At 38.3% G+C, this 23,161-nt stretch overlaps 1 protein-coding gene and 1 pseudogene across 1 annotated transcript in view; both read left to right on the forward strand.

Moving 5' to 3' along the window:
- The window catches only part of ABCG2 (ATP binding cassette subfamily G member 2 (Junior blood group)), a 130,934-nt gene that overhangs the window by 37,326 nt on the left and 70,447 nt on the right, over positions 1-23,161 (forward strand). The window lies entirely within an intron of this gene.
- Positions 6,581-12,495, forward strand: LOC122218465 (annotated as a pseudogene).

The raw sequence follows: 23,161 nt of genomic DNA on the forward strand, positions 1-23,161 counted from the left end.
TTCACCTCTCTGTATCTTTATATTTCAAGTGGGGATTTTTCTTTTAGACAACATGTAGTTGGGGCTTGTTTTTTTTTTTTTAACCACTTTGACTGTTTCTATCTTTTAATTTTTGTATTTGGACCATTGATATCTTAAAATGATTATTGCTGTTTTTGGATTAGTATGTATCTTATTTGTTATTGTTTTCTTTTTATTGCCCTGTTCTTTGTTCCCATTTTTGTCTTTCACTTTTTTCCCCTGCCATTTATGGCATTTATGGCTTTAATTGAACATTTTATATAATTATATTTTCTCTCCTTTGTTAGTATATAAATTATGTCTTTTTAAACAACTTTTTTTAGTGGTCACCTTCAAATTTGTGATCTATATCAATTTCCTTCTCTCTAAAGAAATTCTTCTTTTTTTTAAGTAGGCTTCATGCCCAGGTTGGAGCCCAATGCAGGGCTTGAACTCACAACCCCAAGATCAAATCTGAGCTGAAATGGAGAGTCAGGTGCTTAACCGACTGAGCCACCCAGGTGCCGCTCTAAAGGACTTCTTTTAACACTTTTTTTTTTTTTTTTTTTTTGCAAGACAGGTAAACTGGAAACAAATTCCCTCAATGTTTGTTTGAGAAATTGTTTCTCCTTCACTTTTAAAGGATGATTTTACAGGGTACAGCGTTCTAGGTTACTGTTTTGTGTTTTTTCTTTTTCAGTACCTCACATATTTCACCCTACCTCCTTCTTGTTTGCATGGTTTCAGAGAAGTTGTACATAATTTTTATCTTTGCTTCTCTGTAGAAAAGGTGCTTTTTCCTTCTGGCTTCTTACAAGATTCTTTCTTTGCCTTTTATTTTCTGCAGCTTGAATATGATATGCTTAGGCATGTTTTATTTGGTATTTATCCTGCCTGGTGTTCTCTTCATTTCTTGTGGCTTTGTGGTGTTATAAGCTGAATGTTAGTGTTTCCCCTAGAACTCATATGTTGAAATCTTAACCCACATGTGATTACATTAAGAGGTGGGGTTTTGGGGAGGTAATTAGGTCATGGGAGTAGAGCCCTTATGAATGAGGATTAGTGCTTTTATAAAAAGGGACATGAGAGATTGCTCTTACTCTCCGCCATATGAGGATACAGTAAGAAGACAGCCATTTACACACTGGGATGCTGGCTCTCACCAGAACCAAATCTGCCAGCACCTTAATCTTGTATTTCTCTGCCTCCAGAACGTTGAGAGAGAAATTTTTGCTGTTTAAGTCACCCAGTCTATAGCAATTTGTTGTAGCAGACAGCTAAGACATATGGTTTGCTGTCTGACCTTAATTTGGGGGAAATTCTCAGTCATTATTGCTTCAAGTATTGCTTTTGTGTCATTGTCTTTTCCTTTTCCTTTTGGTATTCCCATTATGTGTATGCTATGCTTTTTATAGTCACACCGCAGTTTTTGGATATTCTGTTCCTTTTTTTTCTCTTTCTTCTCTTTGCTTTCAGTTTCTGTTGACATATCCTCAAGTTCAAGAGATTCTTTCCTCAGTTGTGGTCAGTCTACCAATAAGCCCAGTAATGGCATTCTTCATTTCTGTTACAGTGTTTTTATTCCCTAACATTTTTTTTTAATTTCTAGAATATTCATCTCTGTTTACATTACCTACTTGTTTTTTCAGCTTTACTTTTTTCATTAGAACACTTATCATATTGATCATAGTTGTTTTAAATTCATGATCTGATAATTCCAACCTCCCTAGCATATCTAAGACTGGTTCTGATTCTTGCTCTGTCTCTTCGAATGGTGTTTTTTGCCTTTTTGTGTGCCTTTTAATTTTTTGTTGAAAGCCAGACATTATATACTGGGTAAAAGGAATGCTGGTAAACAGCATTGTTGGTAAGGTGTGGGACAAGGGGTAGCATTCTGTAGTCCTACGATTGTCTTTTAGTGAGCCTGTGCTCTTAGTTTGAACTTCACAAGTGCTTCTCAGTCCCTACCACCCAGCCTTAGAGAAGACAAGATGGCTAGAGGGGGCTGGAGTTGGTTATTTATCTCTTCCTAGGTAATTTTAAACTTTGATAAAACCCTAATAGGTGGTTAGGGTCTGATAAAATAGTATCTCTTGAAGACAGGCTTTGTTAAGAACAGAATGCTCTGGTTTGTTTCAAAATTGTTTCCTCTTCCTACGGGAAGCTGAGGGGGATTTTTCTCTGATCTTTACTGTGAGCACCTGGTAGAACTTCAGGAGCTAAAACCCACAAAAATGAGGTGATCCTCTTGGAGTTTTTAGCTCATAGACCTGTCCACCAGCAATTTATCAATTGCAGTTCAGGTTTTCTTACCTTGGCACTGGTTTCCCAGAGTTTTTGTTTGTGAGTTTTTGTCCTATTAAGTTGTGATTCTCTATTCACCTGTCTGTCTCCCATTTTAAGGGAAGCAGTTTGCTCCTTGTCCTCACTTCTCTGACAGAGCTAAGAAAAGCTATTGATTTTTCAGTTTGTTCAACTTTTTATTTGGTGTTAAAGGAGTCCAAGGTCCTTATGTGCCTGACTGGCCATTGGAAGTCTGCTTGAATGATTTTAACTACCAAATTCTGTCCTCAACAGCCATGTTTGTTTATATGTGTGAATTAGTTCTCAAATGATCAATTGCTGCTCAAGTGCTTATGTCTTACTGACATAACATCAACCTAGTTAAGAGGCTGGGCCTCACCTACTTGGGTCTAGAAACTGGATCTTCTCAGTGTGCTTGTGCTGATGGGCTCAAGTTGCTGATTCGTAATAAGTTCACAAGAAATTGAGGTATGAATTAGAATGACAATTGATTTTCTTATGGACATTCTATGATTTAGAAACTCAAATCTCCCAAGTGGGCCCTTCTAGATATCAGAGTAGAGAAAATGGGGCACATTTAAGAGCTTTGTCATCCAAGTAATGGAAAATTTTGTGTGAGCTGTCTCTACCCATAATAAAGAAAAACCTCTCTAGGGACTGGAAATTTCACACTGTTCTGATCCAATGTTATTATTAGTCTAATAATTGTGATTACTACTAATAAAGACACCATTTATGGGATGATTCTTCTGTGTCAGGAACTATGCTAAACACTTAATCCTCAGAGATAAAGATTATTATACTTTGGTAGATTAGGAAGGTCATGTGATTTAATCAAGATCACCCACCCAGTTAGTAAAACCCTGAAGCAGGATTCAAAAGCAGAGCTCTCTGAGCCCAGCATATACTATATGGACTCTCAACAATTCTTGGACTATCTGTTTTTTAGTTTCTATAAAGAAGAAACTCTTTGTGTTAAACACATTCTTTATTCTGGTAAGTTATTGTAAATAAAGTTATATATAATTCAGTTTTAGCTTTGGCCAGTTAACAAAGATGATTGTGAAAAGTTTTCTATGAAATTTTATAAACTAGAATATATTACGTATATAAAAGAAGTGTAGAGAATATTGTAATAAATGCTTATGCACCACCATGAGGATTCTTATATGTTAGCATCATTCTCTTCTTTACAAAGAGATTCTTTTAAAATAAAAATCAATCAGGTCACTTTTCTTTTTGAAACCCTCTGATGCGTTTCCACATCTAAATACAACCTCAAAGTACCAATAAGCCACTAAGCCCTACACAATCTTTTACCATTTTCCCTCTCATTATTGACACTCTAACGTTGCTATGCCTTGAAGATGCCAAGCATTTCCTGTCTCAGAACTTTCGTGCAGACCTCTCCCTCTATCTGCAACACTCTGATATCAGTATACTTATAGGATTAAGTTTAACTGAAAGATAGTGGTATAAACAATATAGACACTTATTTATCTCTCATGTTGAAGACATCTTGAGGTGGGCATTCCAGAAATAGTATAATGTTCATGGTTTCAGGGGCATCTGGGTGGCTTAGTTGGTTAAGCATCTGACTTGAGCTCAGGTCATGGTCTCCCAGTTCGTGAGTTTGAACCCTGTGTCAGGCTCTCTACTGTCAGCTCAGAGCCTGCTTTGGATCCTCTGTCTCCCTCTCTGTCTGCCTCTCCCCTGCTCACATTCTCTCTCTCAAAAACAAGCATTAAAAAAAAAAAGCTTAAAAAAAAAGTCCATGGTTTCAAAGAACCCACATTTTTTCTTTGTCATATATGGCTTCTACTCTCAAAGTCATTTCACAGTCCAAGCTAGCCACAGGGATTCCACTCATCATGTTTGAATTCTAACTAAAAGGAAAGAGGAAGGCAGTAAGAATACTCTAGGTTACTATGAAATGTTGGATCAAGGAGGAAATGGAATACCTCGGTTTTTTTAAATGTTTTTTTGAAGTTAAACCTTTGTTGTCTAAGTACGATCCCATCACCTTCATGGCAGCCTCAGAGGACAATAATAAGGTGTCCTTTCAAACTGAACTTGTTTCTATTCACCCTTCTAGTAAAAATGTAGTTGAGCTTGATCTTTCTGTACCACCTATGGCCCAGAGAATTCAGATTTCTTTTATTTTAACAATAGAAACCTTTTTAAAAATTAAAAATAAATGCTATAAAAATTTTTTTTCACAATCACCTGTATTAACAGGTCAAAACTAAAACTAAATCATTTATAACTAGTTTTATAATAACCTATCAGAATAAAGAATGTATTTAGCACAAATGGGGTGATAAAACAGTCCAAGAATTGTTGAGAGTCCATATAGTACTTGTAAAATAAACTCCAGTATATAAAAATATATTTATTGTTATTTATATGTTAAAATTTATAGAATTTACTTATTATGGAGTCAGTGAAAATAGTATTTTTGATGAACACAAGGCTGTTGAAAAGAGAGTTTATTATAGTTGCAGGAAGCCTCTGAAATAAACTTATTTTTGATTTTGTTTTGGTTGTACACTATTGAGAAAAATCTGATTTACAGACTAGTAGTTGGACATGGTTTCAGGTTTTTGTATTGCGTTCATCATCTTAATAATTTTATGATTTTCTTTGATTAAACAGAGATGACAAGAGAAGACTTATTCTGAAATACATATAAACATACATAAATTAGCTTGTATGCTTCCAATATGTTAAACTTACCAAAGTTTAGTATGTGAAAGATAGTATGTGAAAGGGCACTATATGTTTTTGTATAATTTCTTAAAATGTTTAAAAACATTTTTTAATGTTTATTTATTTTTGAGAGAGGAAGAGAGACAAAGCACGAGTAGAAAGGGGCAGAGAGAGAGGGAGACACAAAATCTGAAGCAGGCTCCAGGCTCTGAGCTGACACCACAGAGCCTGATGTGGGGCTCAAACCCATGAACCATAAGATCATGACCTGAGCCGAAGTCAGACAGTTAACCGACTGAGCCACCCAGGTGCCCCTTAAAATGTTTTAAATAAATAAGGAAATACTTCTCTATATATTTATATACTACATGTTGAACTGGAATGTTCCTATGGTATCAGAGGATAATTCTTCTGATGTCCAATGTTTTTAGTTTAATGATATCTTATGGATTGGCAAGTTGCAGGTGACATTCTCCATGGCCTTTGACACCCACCAGACGGGAGATTTACAATCCCAACAAAATTGAGGATGTACTTGCCAGTTATGATACTTTTTTTTTAAGTTTATTTATTTATTTTTGAGAGAGAGTACAAGTCAGAGAAGAGCAGAGAGAGAGAGAGAGAGAGAGAGAGACAGAGAATCCCAAGCTGGCTCCACATGATCAGCAAAGAGCACAATGTGGGGCTTGATCCCACTAACCATGAGATCATGACTTGAGCCAAAGTCACAGGCACAACTGACTGAGCCACCCAGGCACCCCACCAGTTATGATGCTTAAACTTCTGTTAGTGGGTTCACACACAGAATCCCATATGTAGTCAAAGAATAATTGCTGTCTTTCACAAACTCTAGTAGTGTTTGTTTCTGAGAGAACACTTGTTGCTCCTATAAAACTGCTACAGAAGGCAGCCTGTTTGTCTCTTGGTAAAAGAGGCAACACCGCCTAGTACTTTTTGGCAGATTAACTCCACGGGATTTAAAATTCCCTTTTCCTGGAGGTGTTAAAGTGACAATGCTCTTTCAAAAAAAAATTCAGGTGACACTTCTCTGGTAGGCTGACTAAGCAAGTAGGGACCAGGCCCTAGGGAAGAGAAACAGACCTCATTCATAAAGTGTTTAGTGGCCATGGGCAGTGGGTTATATGACCTGTACCATGGCCTACTAGTATGGTAGGTTGGAGAAGTCATATAAAGGTCAAAAGCCCAGTGAGACTACAGAGGCTTCTTCCTTGACTAGCAAATGAGGGAGCCCTGCCAGTTGTCTGGGAGGGCCAGCAGTGGAGATCACAAAGTTCTCTGTGGCTGACCCCATGTTGCAAGACTGTGTTGCTGAAATGGGGGCCAAGAGGAAAGGCCCCCTTGCAGTGCAGTGTGGATTGATGTTCACCTAATGCGTTCAGTACCACCTCCCTACCCATACTTTTATCCTTTCAGGAACAAACAGGCCTGGATTCTAAATGTGCCCCTGCTTGGTTGCTGGTGTGGCCACAAGCTCTACTCCTCAGGTTGCACCCCAACCATCGCCCCCCGCCCCACACCTATCTCCCACAGTGGGCCTCAGGGCAGGGGGCTGGCCTGGGCTTAGGAGCCTGAGGCTGCATGTTCAGACCCTGTCAGACCTCAGAGACTGGCAGGCTGGTGCACTCTGGCACAGCCCTGATGAGGCCAAACAGCCCTGGGGCCAATCCCTAATATCAGCTTTGCTGAGTGGGCCACAGGGCAGATCCTCCCTCCCCAGGTCTACAGGCCCCTTGAACACCATCAGGCTTCATCCCCTGCCCCACCTCCCTCTGGCCTTCTCACTAAGCACCGTTTTCCACACAGCCATTCAGACAGAGGAAGACCCAGAAACTTCAGAGCCACATGAGCCACTGCCATTGCCGTACCTGCAAGCACTGGGACTCACCAAGAGGCTGGTGTAATGCCGGTGGCATGCATCACCACCAGATCGACTGAGACAGCTACCACCCAGGTTACTTTGGGAAAGTTGATATGAGGCATCACCACTTAAAGAGGAAGCAGAGCTTCTGCCTAACTGTCAATCTTGATAAATGGTGAACATTGTTTAGTGAGGAGACACATGTAAATGCTGCCAAAAACAAGACTGGAGCTGCTGCCATCATCGAGGTGATGCAATCAGGCTATTCTGGGGACAGGAAAGCTCCCAAAACAGCCTGTCATCATGAAGGCCAAATTCTTCAGCAGAAGAGCTGAGGAGAAGACTAAGGGTATGTGGAGGGGACAGTATGTGGAGGGAGGTTCTTAATGCTAACAAAATGCTTAAAAACAAAAAGAAAGAAAAGAAAAAAGAATGAACAGGCCTAGGGCAGGAGTCCAGCCCCTCTTCTCTAGCTGGAACTGAAGGATTTATGCACTGATCAAAGTGTGTTGGGAACTTGATGACAGTGGGGCACAGGTTGCCATGGTTCTTAGAGTCCCCCATTGGCACAGTCAAAATCTACTTTGGATGTGGAAACAAATCTCAAATTGGACTATGGACTGACGCAGGTTTATGGGTGGGCTCTTTTGAGCCAATATACAGAAGATGTAACTGAGAATGCCAAATGCATTATAGGAAGTATATTTAAAAAACAAAAACCAAAAAACAAAAAACTTCCTTGGGGTGCCTGGATGGCTCTGTTGGTTAAGTGTCCAACTCTTGATATCTGCTCAGGTCGTGATCTCATGGATCACACTTGTGAGATGGAGCCCCGTGTCGGGCTCTGCACTGATAACTCAGAGCCTGCTTGGGATTCTCTGTCTTTCTCTGTGTCTCTCTCTCTGCCCCTCCCCTGCTCTCTCTCTCTGTCAAAATAAATAAATAAACTTAAAAAAAAATTCCTGAAGCTGATTTGCAGTCATTCCCCTTTTCCACCCCAAGCCCCAGAAAACTGCTAACTTACTTTCTGACTCTACAGCTTTGCCCTCTCTAGGCATTTTGCTAAATGGAATCCTATACTCTTTTTACCCTGGCTTCTTTCACTTATCATGTTTTTGAGGTTCATCCATCTTGTAGCATGAATCATTCATTTTTATTCCTGAATAGGGTTCTATTGTATGGATACAACAAATTTTGTTCATCTTCTAGCAAGTTGATAGACATTCAGGTTGTTTCCAGTTTTGGGCTATTATGAATAATGCTACTGTAAACATTTGTTTACAGGCTTTTGTGTGAATATGTGTTATTATTTCTTTCACATAGATTCCTAGGAGTGAATTTGTTGAGTTATATGGTAAATTTATGTTTCACTTTTTAAGAAACTGCCAAATGGGGGAGCCTGGGTGGCTCAGTCAGTTAAGCGTCTGATTGCAGCTCAGGTCATGATCTCGTGGTTCATGAATTCAAGCCCCACATTGGGCTCTGGGCTGACAGCTCAGAGCCTGGAGCCTGATTTAGATTCTGTGTCTCCCTCTCTCTCTGCCCCTCCCCCATCACATTCTGTGTCTATCTCTCAAAAATAAATACACATTTAAAAATTAAAAGAAAAAAAAAAAAGAAACTGCCAAATTATTTTCCAAAGTAATTGCACCATTTTACATTCCTACCAGCAATGTATGAGAATTCCAGTTTTTCCACATTTTCTTGCTAACATTTGTTATTGTCTGTCTTTGGTTATAGCCATTTTAGGGTAGGAAGTGGTATCTCACTGTGACTTTAATTTGTATTTTCATAATGACTAATGATGTTGAGCATATTTTCATGTGCTTATTGACCATTCATATATTTTTGCTGAAATTTCTACTTAAATCTTTTGCCTATTTTTAAAACTAGGTTAATTTTTTGATATTGAGTTGTGTTATAAATTCTGGATACAAGTTGTTCTATAGTACACGTGTTTAAAAAAAAGACATATGCAGTATTTACATTAAAAAAAATGTTTATTTATTTATTTTGAGAGAGAGAGCAGGGAAGGGGCAAAGAGAGAGAGGGACAGAGAGAATCCAAAGTAGGCTGCGTGCTGTTAGCACAGAGCCCAGAAGTGGGCTGGATCTCACAAATGGTGAGTTCATGACCTGAGCCAAAAACAATGGTCAGACACTTAGGTTCCCCACTTACATTTTTAGTTTCACTACAGGATGGAACGAAAATATATGCATGTTATTTATTTATTTATTTGGGAAGAAAAAATCCATGCTATGGACACAAGTTATCAGAAATATGATTTGCAAATATTTTCTCTAAATGGCTAAAATATTTTAAAAACAACATTTACATAAATGGTTTGTGGAGTTCCTGAAGCCTCTCTGTGTTATCCTAGGATTGTCAGACCACAATTTGAAACCCACTGCTAGTGAGCATTTCAGTGGCATTTTATTTTTTTTATTTTTATTTTTTTGTTTTTTTATTTATTTTTTTATTTTTTTTTTATTTTTTAATATATGAAATTTACTGTCAAATTGGTTTCCATACAACACCCAGTGCTCATCCCAAAAGGTGCCCTCCTCAATACCCATCACCCACCCTGCCCTCCCTCCCACCCCCCATCAACCCTCAGTTTGTTCTCAGTTTTTAACAGTCTCTTATGCTTTGGCTCTCTCCCACTCTAACCTCTTTTTTTTTTTTTTTTTTCCTTCCCCTCCCCCATGGGTTTCTGTTACGTTTCTCAGGATCCACATAAGAGTGAAACCATATGGTATCTGTCTTTCTCTGTATGGCTTTTAAACTCAGCAAGCTGAATAACTCATCTCCGGCAGAATCACTGACTGGTGGAGTTGAAAGGGATCTTACAATTAACCAAATGTCCTTCTAACTTTGTAAATAAACTCAATAGCTTAATTGCAATGCCTGTATGCAAGGTTTTATGGAACACTGGAGGCGGAGCTTAAATTGAAGATAAACAAAAACATCAGGAGTCATTGAGTTTAGCTAAGGCAGGAGTACAAAGAGAGAGAGTCAGTATTTCCTGTTAAGATTGGGGTTTTATTTGCTGGCTCATGATAAAGAAATTTAGACATTAAAGAGAAGTGAGGAAGAACTCTGTAGGAACCAGGCTTTAATAGTAGAAGTCCACCTCATTGGCTGTTGTTTAAATAATAACAACAATAAAAAAAACTCATGCTGTTAAGGAAATTGTATTGTGTTCAGTATAGAAGGGCCAACTTTGCACATTTACCTCAAACCACCCCATGCCTCCTTTGCACATATGATTTGTATACATTTCTTTTTGTACACTCCTTTAAACTTACCTCTTTTGTTCATTTAACAATGAATTTGTTGAGTACCTCTTATAAAGCTAGAAACTGGCCTTAAAATGTAGTTCACACTCTTTTAAGGCAAATATTTAACTAAGAAGTTATAAAGTCATGGACTAAGTACTAAAACAAGTTTTATAGGTATGTTTATAAGTATAAAACAAACAAACCTTTAGCTAGATTGACTAAGGAAAAAGAGAGAAGACTCAAATTATTAACGTCAGTTGGGACATTGCTACTGATTTTATAGAAATAAAACATATTATAAAAGAAAACGATGAACAATTGTCCAACAACAAATCAGATAACTTAGATAAGAGGGACAAATTCCCAGAAACATACAATCAGCCAAACCAACTCATGAAGAAATAGAAGAGCTGAGGGGCTCCTGGCTGGCTTAGTTGGTGGAGTGTGTGACTCTTGATCTCTGGGTTGTGACTTCATGCCTCATGTTGGGTGTAGAGACTACTTAAAAATAAAATCTTAAAAAAAAAAAAAAAAAAAGAAAAGTTGAATAGATCTACAACCAGCAAGGAGATGGACTTGGTAGTAAAAACCTCCCAACAAAGAAAAACAATGGACCAATTAGCTTACAGATAGATTCTACCAAATCTTTTCAGAACTAACACAAATCCTTCTCAAACTCTTCTAAAAAACTGAAGAGAAGGGAACACTTCCTAAGTCACTCTGTGGAGTCAGCATTCCCTGGTACCAAAGCCACACACAGACACAATAGAAAGAAAGAACTATAGACTATTATCCTTTGTGAATATAGACACAAAAATTCTTAACTTAATAATAGCACATCAAATTCAAAACTTATTAAAAGGATTATAAACCATGACCAGGTGGGATTTAACCATGGAATGTGAAGATGGTTCAACACATGAAAAACAATCAGTGTACTATACCACATTATTAGAACAAACAAACAAACAAAAAACTGTGTGATCATCTCATATAGCAAACATATTTGCAGAAAAGATATTTCACAAAATTAACATGCTTTTATGATAAAAAAATCACTCAATAAACTGGGAATAGAAGGAAACTTCCTCAACATGATAGAGGCCATATATAAAAAATTCATAGCTAACATCATAGTCAGTGGTGAAATACTGAAGACTTTTCCCCTAAAATCAGGAACAAAACAAAGATGCCTGCTTTTCCCACATCTATTCAACATTTTAGCCAGAGCAATTAGGCAAGAAAAAGAAAAGCATCCAAATTGGAAAGGAAGTAAAATTATCTCTGTTCACAGATGGTATATGATCTTATACATAGGAAACCCAAAAGATTCCACACACACACAAAATTGTTAGAGCTGATAGGCAAATTCAGCAAAGTTGCAGGCTACAAAATCAACATGCAGAAATTACTTGCTTTCCTGTACTGCGGCAATAAACAATCTGAAAAGAAAATTAAGAAAACAATTTCATTTACAATAGTATAAAAAACAATAAAATACTTAGGAATAAAATTAACTAAGAAGGTGAAAGACTTATACACTGAAAACTGCAAAAGATTGCTGAAAGAAATTGAAGAAAACATAAACAAATGGAAAGATATCCTGTGCCCATGGATTGGAATATTTAATATTGTTAAGATGACAGTGCTACCTAAAATTATTTACAGATTGAGTGTAATCATTATCAAAATCCCAGTGGCATTTTTTTCAGAAGTAGAAAAAACCCATCCTGAAATGCATCTGAATCTTAAGGGACCCTGGATAGCCAAAGTAATCTTGAAAATGAAGAGCAAGTTTAGAAGTCTCACACTTTGTGATTCCAAAACACACTACAAAGCTCCTATAATCATGAGTGTAAGGACAGACATATAGACCAATGGAATAGAATAAAGAGTCCCAAAATAAACCCATGCATATATGGTCAACTGATTTTCAACAGGGGTACAAAGACAATTTAATAGGAAAAGGATAATCTTTTCAAGAAATGGTGTTGGGAAAATTGCATATCCACATGCAAAAGAATGAAGTTGGATCTTTTCCTTATACCATAAACAGAAAACACTCAAAATGGATCAAAGACCTAATGTTGAGAGCTAAAAGTGTAAAACCTTAGAAGAAAACATAGGTGAAAATCATTATGACATTGGATTTGGCAATGATTTCTTGGCTGTGACACTGTTGCTTATTTTACAGGATGTTTTCCATCCTTGGCTTATGATCATTGTGTGACAATGGCAACTCTCAGATATCACGACCACAAAAAGACTACTGGACATTTCCAAACATACTCTGTGTGTTTGGGGTTGGGGGGCACATTATGAAAATATTTATGAAATACGTATGAAAATACTTATGAATAAAATTATTTGCTATCTGAAATTTGTTTCAAAATAATTTGTGGGAAAGGGGGAGAAAAGGAGAATATGAATGAAATGAAGATTGGCCACTAGTTGTCGATATCTACATTGAGGCTCAGCATATCTTTTTCTAACTTGTGAAATGTTGTAATTTTCCATTTTCCATGAGAAAATGAAAAAGATGATGGAGATATTTGAGGACTTGTATTTTCAGCACTACTTCAGCATTTGAGACCCTGAAACTACCCAGCTACATAATATCTAAAAATATTTGATTAAAGATTAAAACCCACTTTTACAAGATTAGGTGAGTTCACTAAGATCAGTAATGGAACAAAGGCCAAGCAAGTAAGCTAACTCATTGGGTATCTGAGATCTACAGTGATCGTTTTGATCTGAGCTGCATCGCACAGAAAGGATGGGGTCAAAGCCTTGAGTTCACATAAAATGGAAATGTAACACCTAGACCCAGGAGAGGTATACCCTCAGATAGGGCAAACTAGAAAGGAAACCCACTCTGCCAACCACAAGACAACATTGCTATCTTGGCATACACTATGAACGGATATTTTAAAAAGAAGGAAAAAAACCCCTCCCCTGAGAATTTGTAGCCACTGGCCCAATCTTATGTAGTTTGGGATCTGAATGTACATTCTTTGCATGATCCAAAAACACAAGCCTATAATTCAAAGGCTATGAGGATGGGTAAAATCCCCAGGTGTCTGAGAGAAGGAAATTCAGACTTTTCCAGGGCTCAAAGAATTCTTTCATATAGGTTGCCCAAAAAACTTAAAAAATTACAAAACAAACATCAAGCAAGCCATGGAGAATAGAACCAGAACCATAAAGACTTAAGATATTATAATTATCAGAATTGAAATGAAAAATAATTCTGTTTGAAGTATTTTAAAATGTAAAAAAAAAAAAAAAAGATACTGAAAACATGAACAAGAATAGGAGACTATCAAATAATTAGGCCAGTTTGAAGAACAACATACTATTTTTAGAAATGAAAAGTATCCCTAATCATTGAAATTAAGAATTTGGATAGAAGATAAATACAACTGTATAGAGAATTAGACATCTGGAAGACATATCTGAAGAAATTATGCAAGATCCAACACAGAGAGATAAAGATGTGGAAAATATGTAAGGGCTAAGAGACATGTAGGAAGAGACATGTAGAAATGGAGCAGCCCATAGGCTACATCCCTAGCCAGAGCTTAGTAGTGCCTTTTTTTCAGGATTAACATGATTTAATTCATTATCAGTCTTATACACTGCTGAGGTTGGGAAGGCCAGGATGGTGGCTTGAGTCACTCACACTTTCATTGTGGAGGAATCTGATTTGGGAAGTCTTGTTACTGAGCAGGGAGCCGTGGAGGTGCCCGAGTTTATCCAGCAGTGTTGAAGACCTTCCCAAAGGCAGCCTGAGACCAGGCACTTCATAGCTAAAGGTCCCCCCCAGTGGCTCTCAGTGCCCGCTGCCCTCTTTACAGAGAGGAGGCACATAGACCTCTAGAGGCACTAGGGATGCAAGATGGCAGCTTGGGGAGGTTCCCCTGCAAATGTGCTGTGTCTCTGCCTCAATATCCCCATCCACACAATATAGCCACACATCCCTAGGCAGAGTTGAACAGCATTGTCTCTCACCACCTCTACCCTTTTATAAGTGGGCAGCAGCATCCCTGCCTGAGGCTTCAAAAAGTGAGCCTGACTCCAGTCCCCTGCTTTGTGTGGTTTGAGTTCCTTTTATTTAGCCAAACTCCTTACCACCATTACCTGCTTCCAGCCCCAAGTCCCTCAACCTGCAGGCTTTAGTAAAATTCTTATCATTTGGGGTTTCTTTCATGGAGTTTCGTATCTTAGATTCACCACTGCCTAGACTTTCCTATTTTTCTTCTTTTACTTTGGTATGTGTGGCGGAGGGGGATTTTGAAGGGTGAGCAAATTCATTCTGCCTTCTTTCTCCAAAAAAAAATTTTTTTTTCTGAACAGTTTTTACAGGAAATAGTGGTGTCATTGTTTCTTATATCAGCACTAAGGTAAAGGGACATAATGCGAGCATAAATTGTCTTCTAGCTGTATCACCTTGGGCAAATTCCTTACTCTCACTATGCTTCAGTTTTATCATCTACAAGATAGAGATATTAATAGAATCCACCTAAGGGCATTGTTGTAAAGATTGACCAAGTTTTTTAAAAACCTCACAAAACTTAAAGGCACTTAGAATACTGCCTGGCAAGTAGCAAGTTCTCAATAAGTATTAATCAGTAAGTTATTATTGGCATTGAGTAAACATCGAGGTTACCTTATGTTTTCCAAATGCACGTTGTTTTATTTTTATTTTTATTTTTTATTAAAAAATTTTTAATGTTTACTTAGTTTTGAGAGAGAGAGACAGAGAGGGAGTGGGGGAGGGGCAGAGAGAGAGTGAGACACAGAATCCAAAGCAGGCTCCAAGCTCTGAGCTGTCAGCATAGAGCCCGACATGGGGCTTGAACCCATGAACTGTGAGATCATGACCTGAGCCAAAGTCAGACATTTAACCAACTGAGCCACCCAGGCATCCCCACATTATTTTATTTTATCTTTATTCAACCCTGTAGCATGGATATTATCACCTTTAATTTGTGGAAAGAAATTGAGGCACCCAAGTATCAAATAGCAAAAACTCGAAAGAGGAGATAAAACATGGGTACATCTAGATTGACTTATGGCTTTGTCACACATAGAATATTGAATGTACGTTTCCTGGGTCTAATATGGGTTCTGGGTGAAGTTATAAGTGTTTGGCTTTATTGACATCATCCATTATAATATTAAACATGACAGTCAGATGTGAAAAAACTCTAACACATTGTATAATGAACCATGTGTCATTTAATGCCCATTAGACTTTAACTTCATTCGTTCCCAAAAATGAACTCTTATCTCTGCAGACAATGAAGTGTTTATAGTAGTCAGTAATGTATCATATGAAAGAGATCAGTCATTGATGAAACCCTCTTCCATTTTAACAACATGACAAAGTCAGGTAAGGGTGGATAGGCCCCTGAATTGCATAAGATAAACCCACTTTTGTTATTCAGTCAATCAAGTTTTATCAATTATCTGTTGTGTTCAAGGCCAGAGAGAGGCAATATTTAGAACACACACTGAGGACAGATACATTACTTTCTCATCATTTCCATTAACAACACCATGAGGTTTTCAGCTTCTCAGGTGTGAGATCTTGATGTCAGTTCCAGCTCTTTTGTCTTTTACCTTCAATGTTCCACCAGTTACCAGGTGCTATAAACTCCTCCTTTGCAATGTTTCTTTCACGCCCCTTTCCTCAAAAATTTTTTCACCATTGCTCTAGTTCAGTGTTTTTTTTTTTTTCATTTTCAGACTGATCTCTGCCTTCTCACACCCCATCCCCATCATCCATTCTGTATGTGAACAGATTAATCTTTTGAAAACACTACTTTGACAATGTCATCCATCTACACTAAAATTTCATTAGTTTCTCACTCTCAAGATAAGTTTAAACTCCTTAGTTTGGCTTTCAAGTCTTCCACAATTTGGTTCCAGAAGATTCTGTCCATTTCTGTTAGTATGTTACCAAGAATACAGCCTTTGAGATGCTTCTTGGGGGATAGGTTCCATGAATAAATGCTGTTCAGTAATGATGAAGCCTACTTAATTCACTTGTTTTAACCTGGCATTTCCCCATCCTTCCTTTCCTCATACCACATATCCATAAAGTCTTTTGTTTAAACTTTTTCTTATTTAAAAATAAATACCCAACATGAGGCTTGAACTTATAACCCCGAGATCAAGAATCACACGTTCCTTGGGGCACCTGGGTGGCTCAGTCAATTGAGTGTCTGACTTTGGCTTAGGTCATGATCTCATGTTTCATGAGTTCTAGCCCCCCATCAGGCTCTGTGCTGACAACTTGGAGCCTGGAGCCTGCTTCGGATTTTGTGTCTCCCACTCTCTCTGCCCCTCCCCGCTCACACTCTCTCTCTCTCTCTCAAAAATAAATAAACATTAAGAAATATATATATATATATATATATATATATATATATATATATATATATATAAAATCACATGGTCCTCTGACTGAGCTGGCCAGGCGCCCCCTGTTTAAGTAAACTTCTTAATTGACGTATAACATAGATCCAGAATAAGTACAGACCATCTAAGTAAACAGCTTAATGTATAGTTATAAAGTGAACACACTTGTATATCTGCCACCCAGATCAAACACACACACATATATATGTATATGCATTTGTTCATTATCAACACTGCCAAGTCTCCATGCTCCACCCTAGTCATTGTCCCTTCCAAAGGTAACTACTGTTTTGACTTTTATCATTATACATGAGTTTTATGTGGTTTTTGTTTGTTTCTATGGAGATATAATGGACATATAACAAACATATATTTGATCGGGGTTGCAGAAACACAGGTGTTTTCACTTTGTAAATATACATAAAGCTGTTTACTGAGATTTTCTGTACTTATTTTGGATGTATGTTATATTTCAATTAAAAAGATTACTTAAAAGACTTTATGGATATGTGGAATTTAGTTTGTTGAACTCTCAACATTTAACCTTTTAGCCTATTTTGCAGGACAAATGTTATTATCTCACTTTCTGACTCTGCAGGTCAATTATCAGTACCTAATCATATTTTTTTTCCTTGCTGTGCTCATTTTTTAGGGCTTGGCTACCTCTGTGAACTTTATAACCAAATGAATTATTTCTTTTCTTTCTTTCTTTTTTTTTTTTTAAAGTTCATTTATTTTGAGAGAGAGGGAGAGAAAGAGAAAGTGTGTGAGAGAGAGTGGGGGTTGAGGGGAGAATGAAGGAGGGGCAGAGAGAGAGGGAAAGAGAGAATCCCAAGCAGGCTCCATGCTGTCAGCATAGAGCCTGAAGCGGGGCTTGAAACCACTAACCATGAGATCATGACCTGAGCCAAAAGCAAGAGTTGGTGGCTTAACCGAGTGAGCCACCCAGGTGCCCCCAAATGAATTATTTCTTACTGGGTCTCTAGTCTGCTGTATGAAACAAATTACATGAACCAAGGTAGTATGGCTCCACATCTGGGCTCTTAACACCCCCTGGCCCCCACCGCTACTCACACATAGACACACAGACACACACACACACTGTCTTTTTCTGTATTAATGCCACCTTCTGTCTTCTCTATGATTTTAAGACTTTGACCACTGGTTTTTGGCATTTCTCTTCTCTCCAAGATGGTCACTACCTTGGCAAAGTCTGTTTATTTAGATGATCAACCCACCACCCTGGCTTTTGTGCTCTTTGATCTCAACTTCCCCAAGGGTAGGCACAATTTTAAAGATCCTCTTTTCCCCAAACCCCAAGATTCCAGTTCATTCACTGGTTATTTACCCATATGTGAATCTAGGTACGGCTCTGAGGAATTTTGCAGTTATTTATTTATTTATCTATCTATCTATTTATTTATTTATTTATTTATTTATTTATTTAGAATTTTGCAGTTATAATTACAGTCCCAAATCAGTTGACCGTAAAATGGTGAGATTATCAAGATGGGCCTGATTTCATTACACCAGCCCTTTAAAAGGCAGAAGGGGAAGTCTGAGAGATTCAGTGTTTGAGAAGGACCTGCTTTGAAGATGCAGGGAATCACATAAGGAGGAATGTGGGCAGCCTGGAGGCGCTGGTTGACAGTCAGCAAGGAAACAGGGACTTCAGTCCTGCAAAGAATTGGGTTCTGCCAACAAGGTGAACTTAGAAGCAGGTTATTCAGATAAGAACCTTCCTTCAGGTAAAAGCCCAGCTGGCTGACACTTTGATTTGTCCCCATGATATACAGAGCAGAGCCGAGCCTAGCTGCCCTAGATTCCTGACCTCCAGAACTATAATAAATGAGTGTTGTTTTAAGATGTTAAACTGATAGAAAACCTCCCTTCCACCTCCATAATCCTATTGTCGTGTCCAAACCATGCAACCTTGTCAAAACCTGGAATTCTAGTCTTAAATGCCAATTTCCTGTGCAGTGATCTCATCCTCCTGTTTCCACTCCTCAGCCTCCAAGTGATGCCTCCATGGGTTCCCTTTCTACCTGTCTTTTCCTGGCTTCCTCTTTCTTTTTCTTTCTTTCTTTCTTTCTTTCTTTCTTTCTTTCTTTCTTTCTTTCTTTCAATTTTTTTAAATTTATTTTTGAGAGAGAGAGAGAGAGAGAGAGAGAGACAAACAGAGTGCCAGCAGAGAGAGACAGAGACACAGAATTCGAAGCAGGCTCCAGGCTTTGAGCTGTCAGCACAGAGCCTGACACAGGGCTCAGACTCACAGACTGCAAGATGGTGGCCTGAGCCAAATTCGGGCGCTTAACCTACTGAGCCATCCAGGCATCCCCCTGGTTTCACTTTCTTATGATGAATCACGTCACCCACTCAACTCCTTGCTCCATTTTTCTATTGCTTTATCCACCTAGCAAAACCACATTCTAGACTTTATTCAACCTTCTAACTTCTCTATCTTTATTAATGGGAATTCATAAGCGAGAATTCTTTGTGAATGGGAAAATCATGCCCATTTGTGGCTTTGATGCTGCTATATTTGTAGAATCTACTCTTAGGGGTCCTTAGTGTTGCTGTGCAGTCTCTCTCTAGGTCCCTTATTACTACTGGGAGGACAAATGTTCCCTCTACCAATTTAGGTCCAGTGGGGTGGGGAAGGAGCTGAAAGTTAACCGACAACAGATTAAAGGAGAAAAGATAGGGTTTATGGGGTTTATATACCAACTTAATAGGGGCACGTTGGGGGGGGGGGCAGGAGAAAGGGCTTCCATGGGAGAACAAAGGACTTTTAGGAAAGACAAATGGGTTTTTAGGGAAACAAATGAAAGTATGACCATTTGTGATAATGTTTGTTCATGCAATTTCTTATCCATGTGGGAGTGCTTGGTCCTTTTCCTGGCAGTGAAGTTCCCTTGAGAGGGGCTTTATGGCTGTTTTACTTTCTGAAGATTTTGTCTTTGGTCAGATAAGGGAAGCTGCGAGAAGGCTTCTTTCAGCATCCACTGACTGCATCTCAAATATCTTTAGTTTAAAATCATCTTTAGACCAACTCCATGGGGCTGGGTGGATCCCTACATTAGTATCCAATTTGTTTACTTAGGCCCTTGTGGTAGGCAGAATAGTGGCCTCACAAAGATGTCATGTCCTAATACCCAGAATGTGGGTGTGTTAGGTTACCTGCCAAAGGAGAATTAGGGTTGCCTATGAAATTAAGGTTGCTAATCAGATGACTTTAAAATAGAAAGATTATCATGGCTTATCCCATGTGTCTAATGCAATCACAAGGGTCCTTTAAAGTGGAAGCAGGAGGCAGAAGATAAGAGAGAAAGAGATATGATAACAGAAGCAGGGGCAGAGTGATGCTCTGTTGTTGGCTTGGAAGCTACAGGAATGGGACCATAGGCCAAGGAATGCAGGTGGCCTTTGGAAGCTGGAAAAGTTCCAGAAAGGAGTGCAGACCTGCTGACATCTTTGATTTTAGCCCAGTCAGGCCCATTTGGACTTCTGACCTATGGAAATGTAGGATAATAAATTTTTGTTGTCTTAAGCCATTAAGTCTGTGGTATTTTGTTATGGCAACCATAGGAAACGAATATAGCTCTATTCCAGGGTTTATCATTTTCTCAAATCCCTGGTCTCCTCACACTGTACCTTCAGCAGATCCTCCAGCTTAGGAGAGAAAGTACATTTCTTTCCATTTTCTTTCTTTTCCCTAATGAAAATATTTATCTGCATGAATCTGCATGACTCATCCTGACTCCCTTTCCTTCCCCCACAATTAAAAAAAAAAGTTTCCTTTTTTTTAATGTATTTTTATTTTTATTTATTTTTATTTTTTTAATGAAATTTATTGTCAAATTGGTTTCCATACAACACCCAGTGCTCATCCCAAAAAATGCCCTCTTCAATACTCATCACCCACCCTCACCTCCCTCCCACCCCCCATCAACCCTCACTTTGTTCTCAGTTTTTAAGAGTCTCTTATGCTTTGGCTCTCTCCCACTCTAACCTCTTTTTTCCTTTTCTTTTGTAATGTGAATGCCTCTAGATTTCATTTCCATTCCCTTCTTAAGGGACCTGATTATACCAGTTAACCACCTTTTCTTCTTTATGACTTATCATCTTGGCACGCACACACATTCCAGCCTGTCCAATCAAATAAGAAATATTCTTTGAACCCAAGATGGCCTTAAGGGATACTCCTTTCTCTCACCTTCTTGTTATAGTGAAAACTTTGGGAGGAGTTATCTGTACTCTGTTTCCATTCCTTCACTTACTCATGGGTGTTCAAGTCATTACAGACTGACCTTCCTGTCACAGACTTCACGGGGGAGCATGGTGTACATAGCTGCTTGCACTGTTTTTTATTTGCTTTATCTTGGAAGTGGTGAAAATAAATATACCTTGGACACATTACAGATGTTATATACATAACCCAAATGCCCCATGTCCATAAAATAAGTCCTGTATGAAACCTGGACTTGATAGGGGAAAATTGACTCTGAGAAGCTCACTCCTTGGAGTGAGCATTAAGGAATATACTGAGCCCTCACTAGCTCCTTGCACTTGGTGGCCAGGCTGGCAATTAGACTGAGAGCTCAGGACAGCTGGGAAAGGCGAAGAAGGCATTAAAAATCCTGTGAGAAGGATGAGCAGAGCTTCTCATAGGTCTATATGGGAGCTTTGATAGTAGGGTGACTGATTCATGGAATTACAGGCCCAGAAAGTTTGATCCTTTAATGAGAATACTGTTGTTGATTTTGCTTTGGTTTGCCATTCTGTATAATAAGCCATACCCTTAATCAACATTAAACAAATTTATATCTTTTGCCTGTGTCTGTTGCTGACATTCCATTAAGCACTGATACCCTTGTGAAAACCATACAGGCAAGTCCCTCACTGGTGTGATTATTGAAAAGGAGTATTACCACCTGACCGCCACAAAAAAAGAAAAACTTCCAGTTATTTTTGGAGTTTCCAAAAAGCAAGGGACACTCAGGAGTGGGTCAGTCTGTTAAGCATCTGACTTTGGCTCAGGTCATGATCACGTGGTTTGTGAGTTTGAACCCCACATCAGGCTCCGTGCTGACAGCTCAGAGCCTGGAGCCTGCTTCAGATTCTACATCTCCCTCTCTGCCTCTCCCTCGCTGACACTCTGTCTCTGTCTCTCTCTCAAAAAATAAATGTTAAAAAAAAAAAGTGAGGCTCAAGTGATTTCATGAATGAGTTTGTTTGCTCCCTTCACCTGAGGTCAGCTTCCTTATCTATCTGTTCGTGTCCATGCATACTGCCTACAAAAACATAAGGTGACACCCCACCCCTGCCAGTGCCCACTTAGATCTTCAATGTGTGTTTAATGGGTGTGGACTCCAGATGGCCCCAAAGCTTTCAATTAGGATTGTAAAGAAATCTTAATTTTGATAATTCTGTAGTTTGATTATAAGGCTCATAAAATATGACAAACAGTGACTTCAACTAGCTTGGAGAGAGTTCAGGAGATCAATGTTCATCAGAGATCCAGTGTCCTTCTGTTTACTTGCTCTGCAGCCTAAGAAATCAATAGAGAGAAGTGGGCAAAGGTCTTACATAGAATATTCATGAATAAACCACAAACGATCATTAAACATTAAAAAAAATTACTCTCACTAAGTCAAAGAAATGTACATTAAAACACTGACATTTGTCATGTATCAAATTTTAAAAGATTAAAATTATTATTCCATCCAGTATTTGTGAGAGCTTAGAGGAACAAACAACCTTTTAAATTTTGGGAGACTGTGAATTTGGCACAAATAATTTTGTGGGAAATCTGGCTATATACATTAGAAAAATTTTTTTGCATTAAAAATTTTAAAACAAGCAATACCTTTTGCCTGAGCAAGGCACCTTCTGGAATTTATCTGGATGTGTGTGATGAAATAGCTACAAGAATGTTTTGTGACTAATAGGAAGATTAGTTAATTATGGTATATAACAAACAAATGAATACCATGCAGCTATTAACTATAAAGTTGTAGAAAGATATTGAATGACAGAGAACCATGTTTGCAGTTTACAATGTAGCAGTTTACAAAATAATAATAGTTACCATCTATTGAGTGCTAACCAGTGATAATAATTCTGTTCAGGGCTTTACACACATTATCTCATTTACTCTTTCTAACTACCCTAAGAGATTGTTTCCACTGATTACCAATAACCACCCGAAGATCAAGTAATTAGTACAAGCAGAAATCTCCAGGGTTTGGGTGAACCAGGGTACAGATGTAGGCTATCTGACTTCTGGGATGATGACTTCCATCTCTGTACCTATTGTATGTAAGCTCATTTTGTTTTTTAAGAAAATGTGTATGCATGGAAAAAGACTAAAAGCAGATGGTATGTGCTTGCTGGCTTAAAGTAATTTTTTTTTTTTTTTTATGTTTCTTTTTGAGAGAGTGAGTGTGCCAATTGAGAGGCAGAGAGAGGGGGACAGAAGATCTGAAGTGGGCTCTGTGCTGAGCCACCCAGGTGCCCCTCCAAGTCATTTTTTTTCATCTTGTTTGATACTACAACAGGA

Source organism: Panthera leo, chromosome B1, assembly GCF_018350215.1.
Source record: "Panthera leo isolate Ple1 chromosome B1, P.leo_Ple1_pat1.1, whole genome shotgun sequence".
Lineage (NCBI taxonomy): Eukaryota > Metazoa > Chordata > Mammalia > Carnivora > Felidae > Panthera > Panthera leo.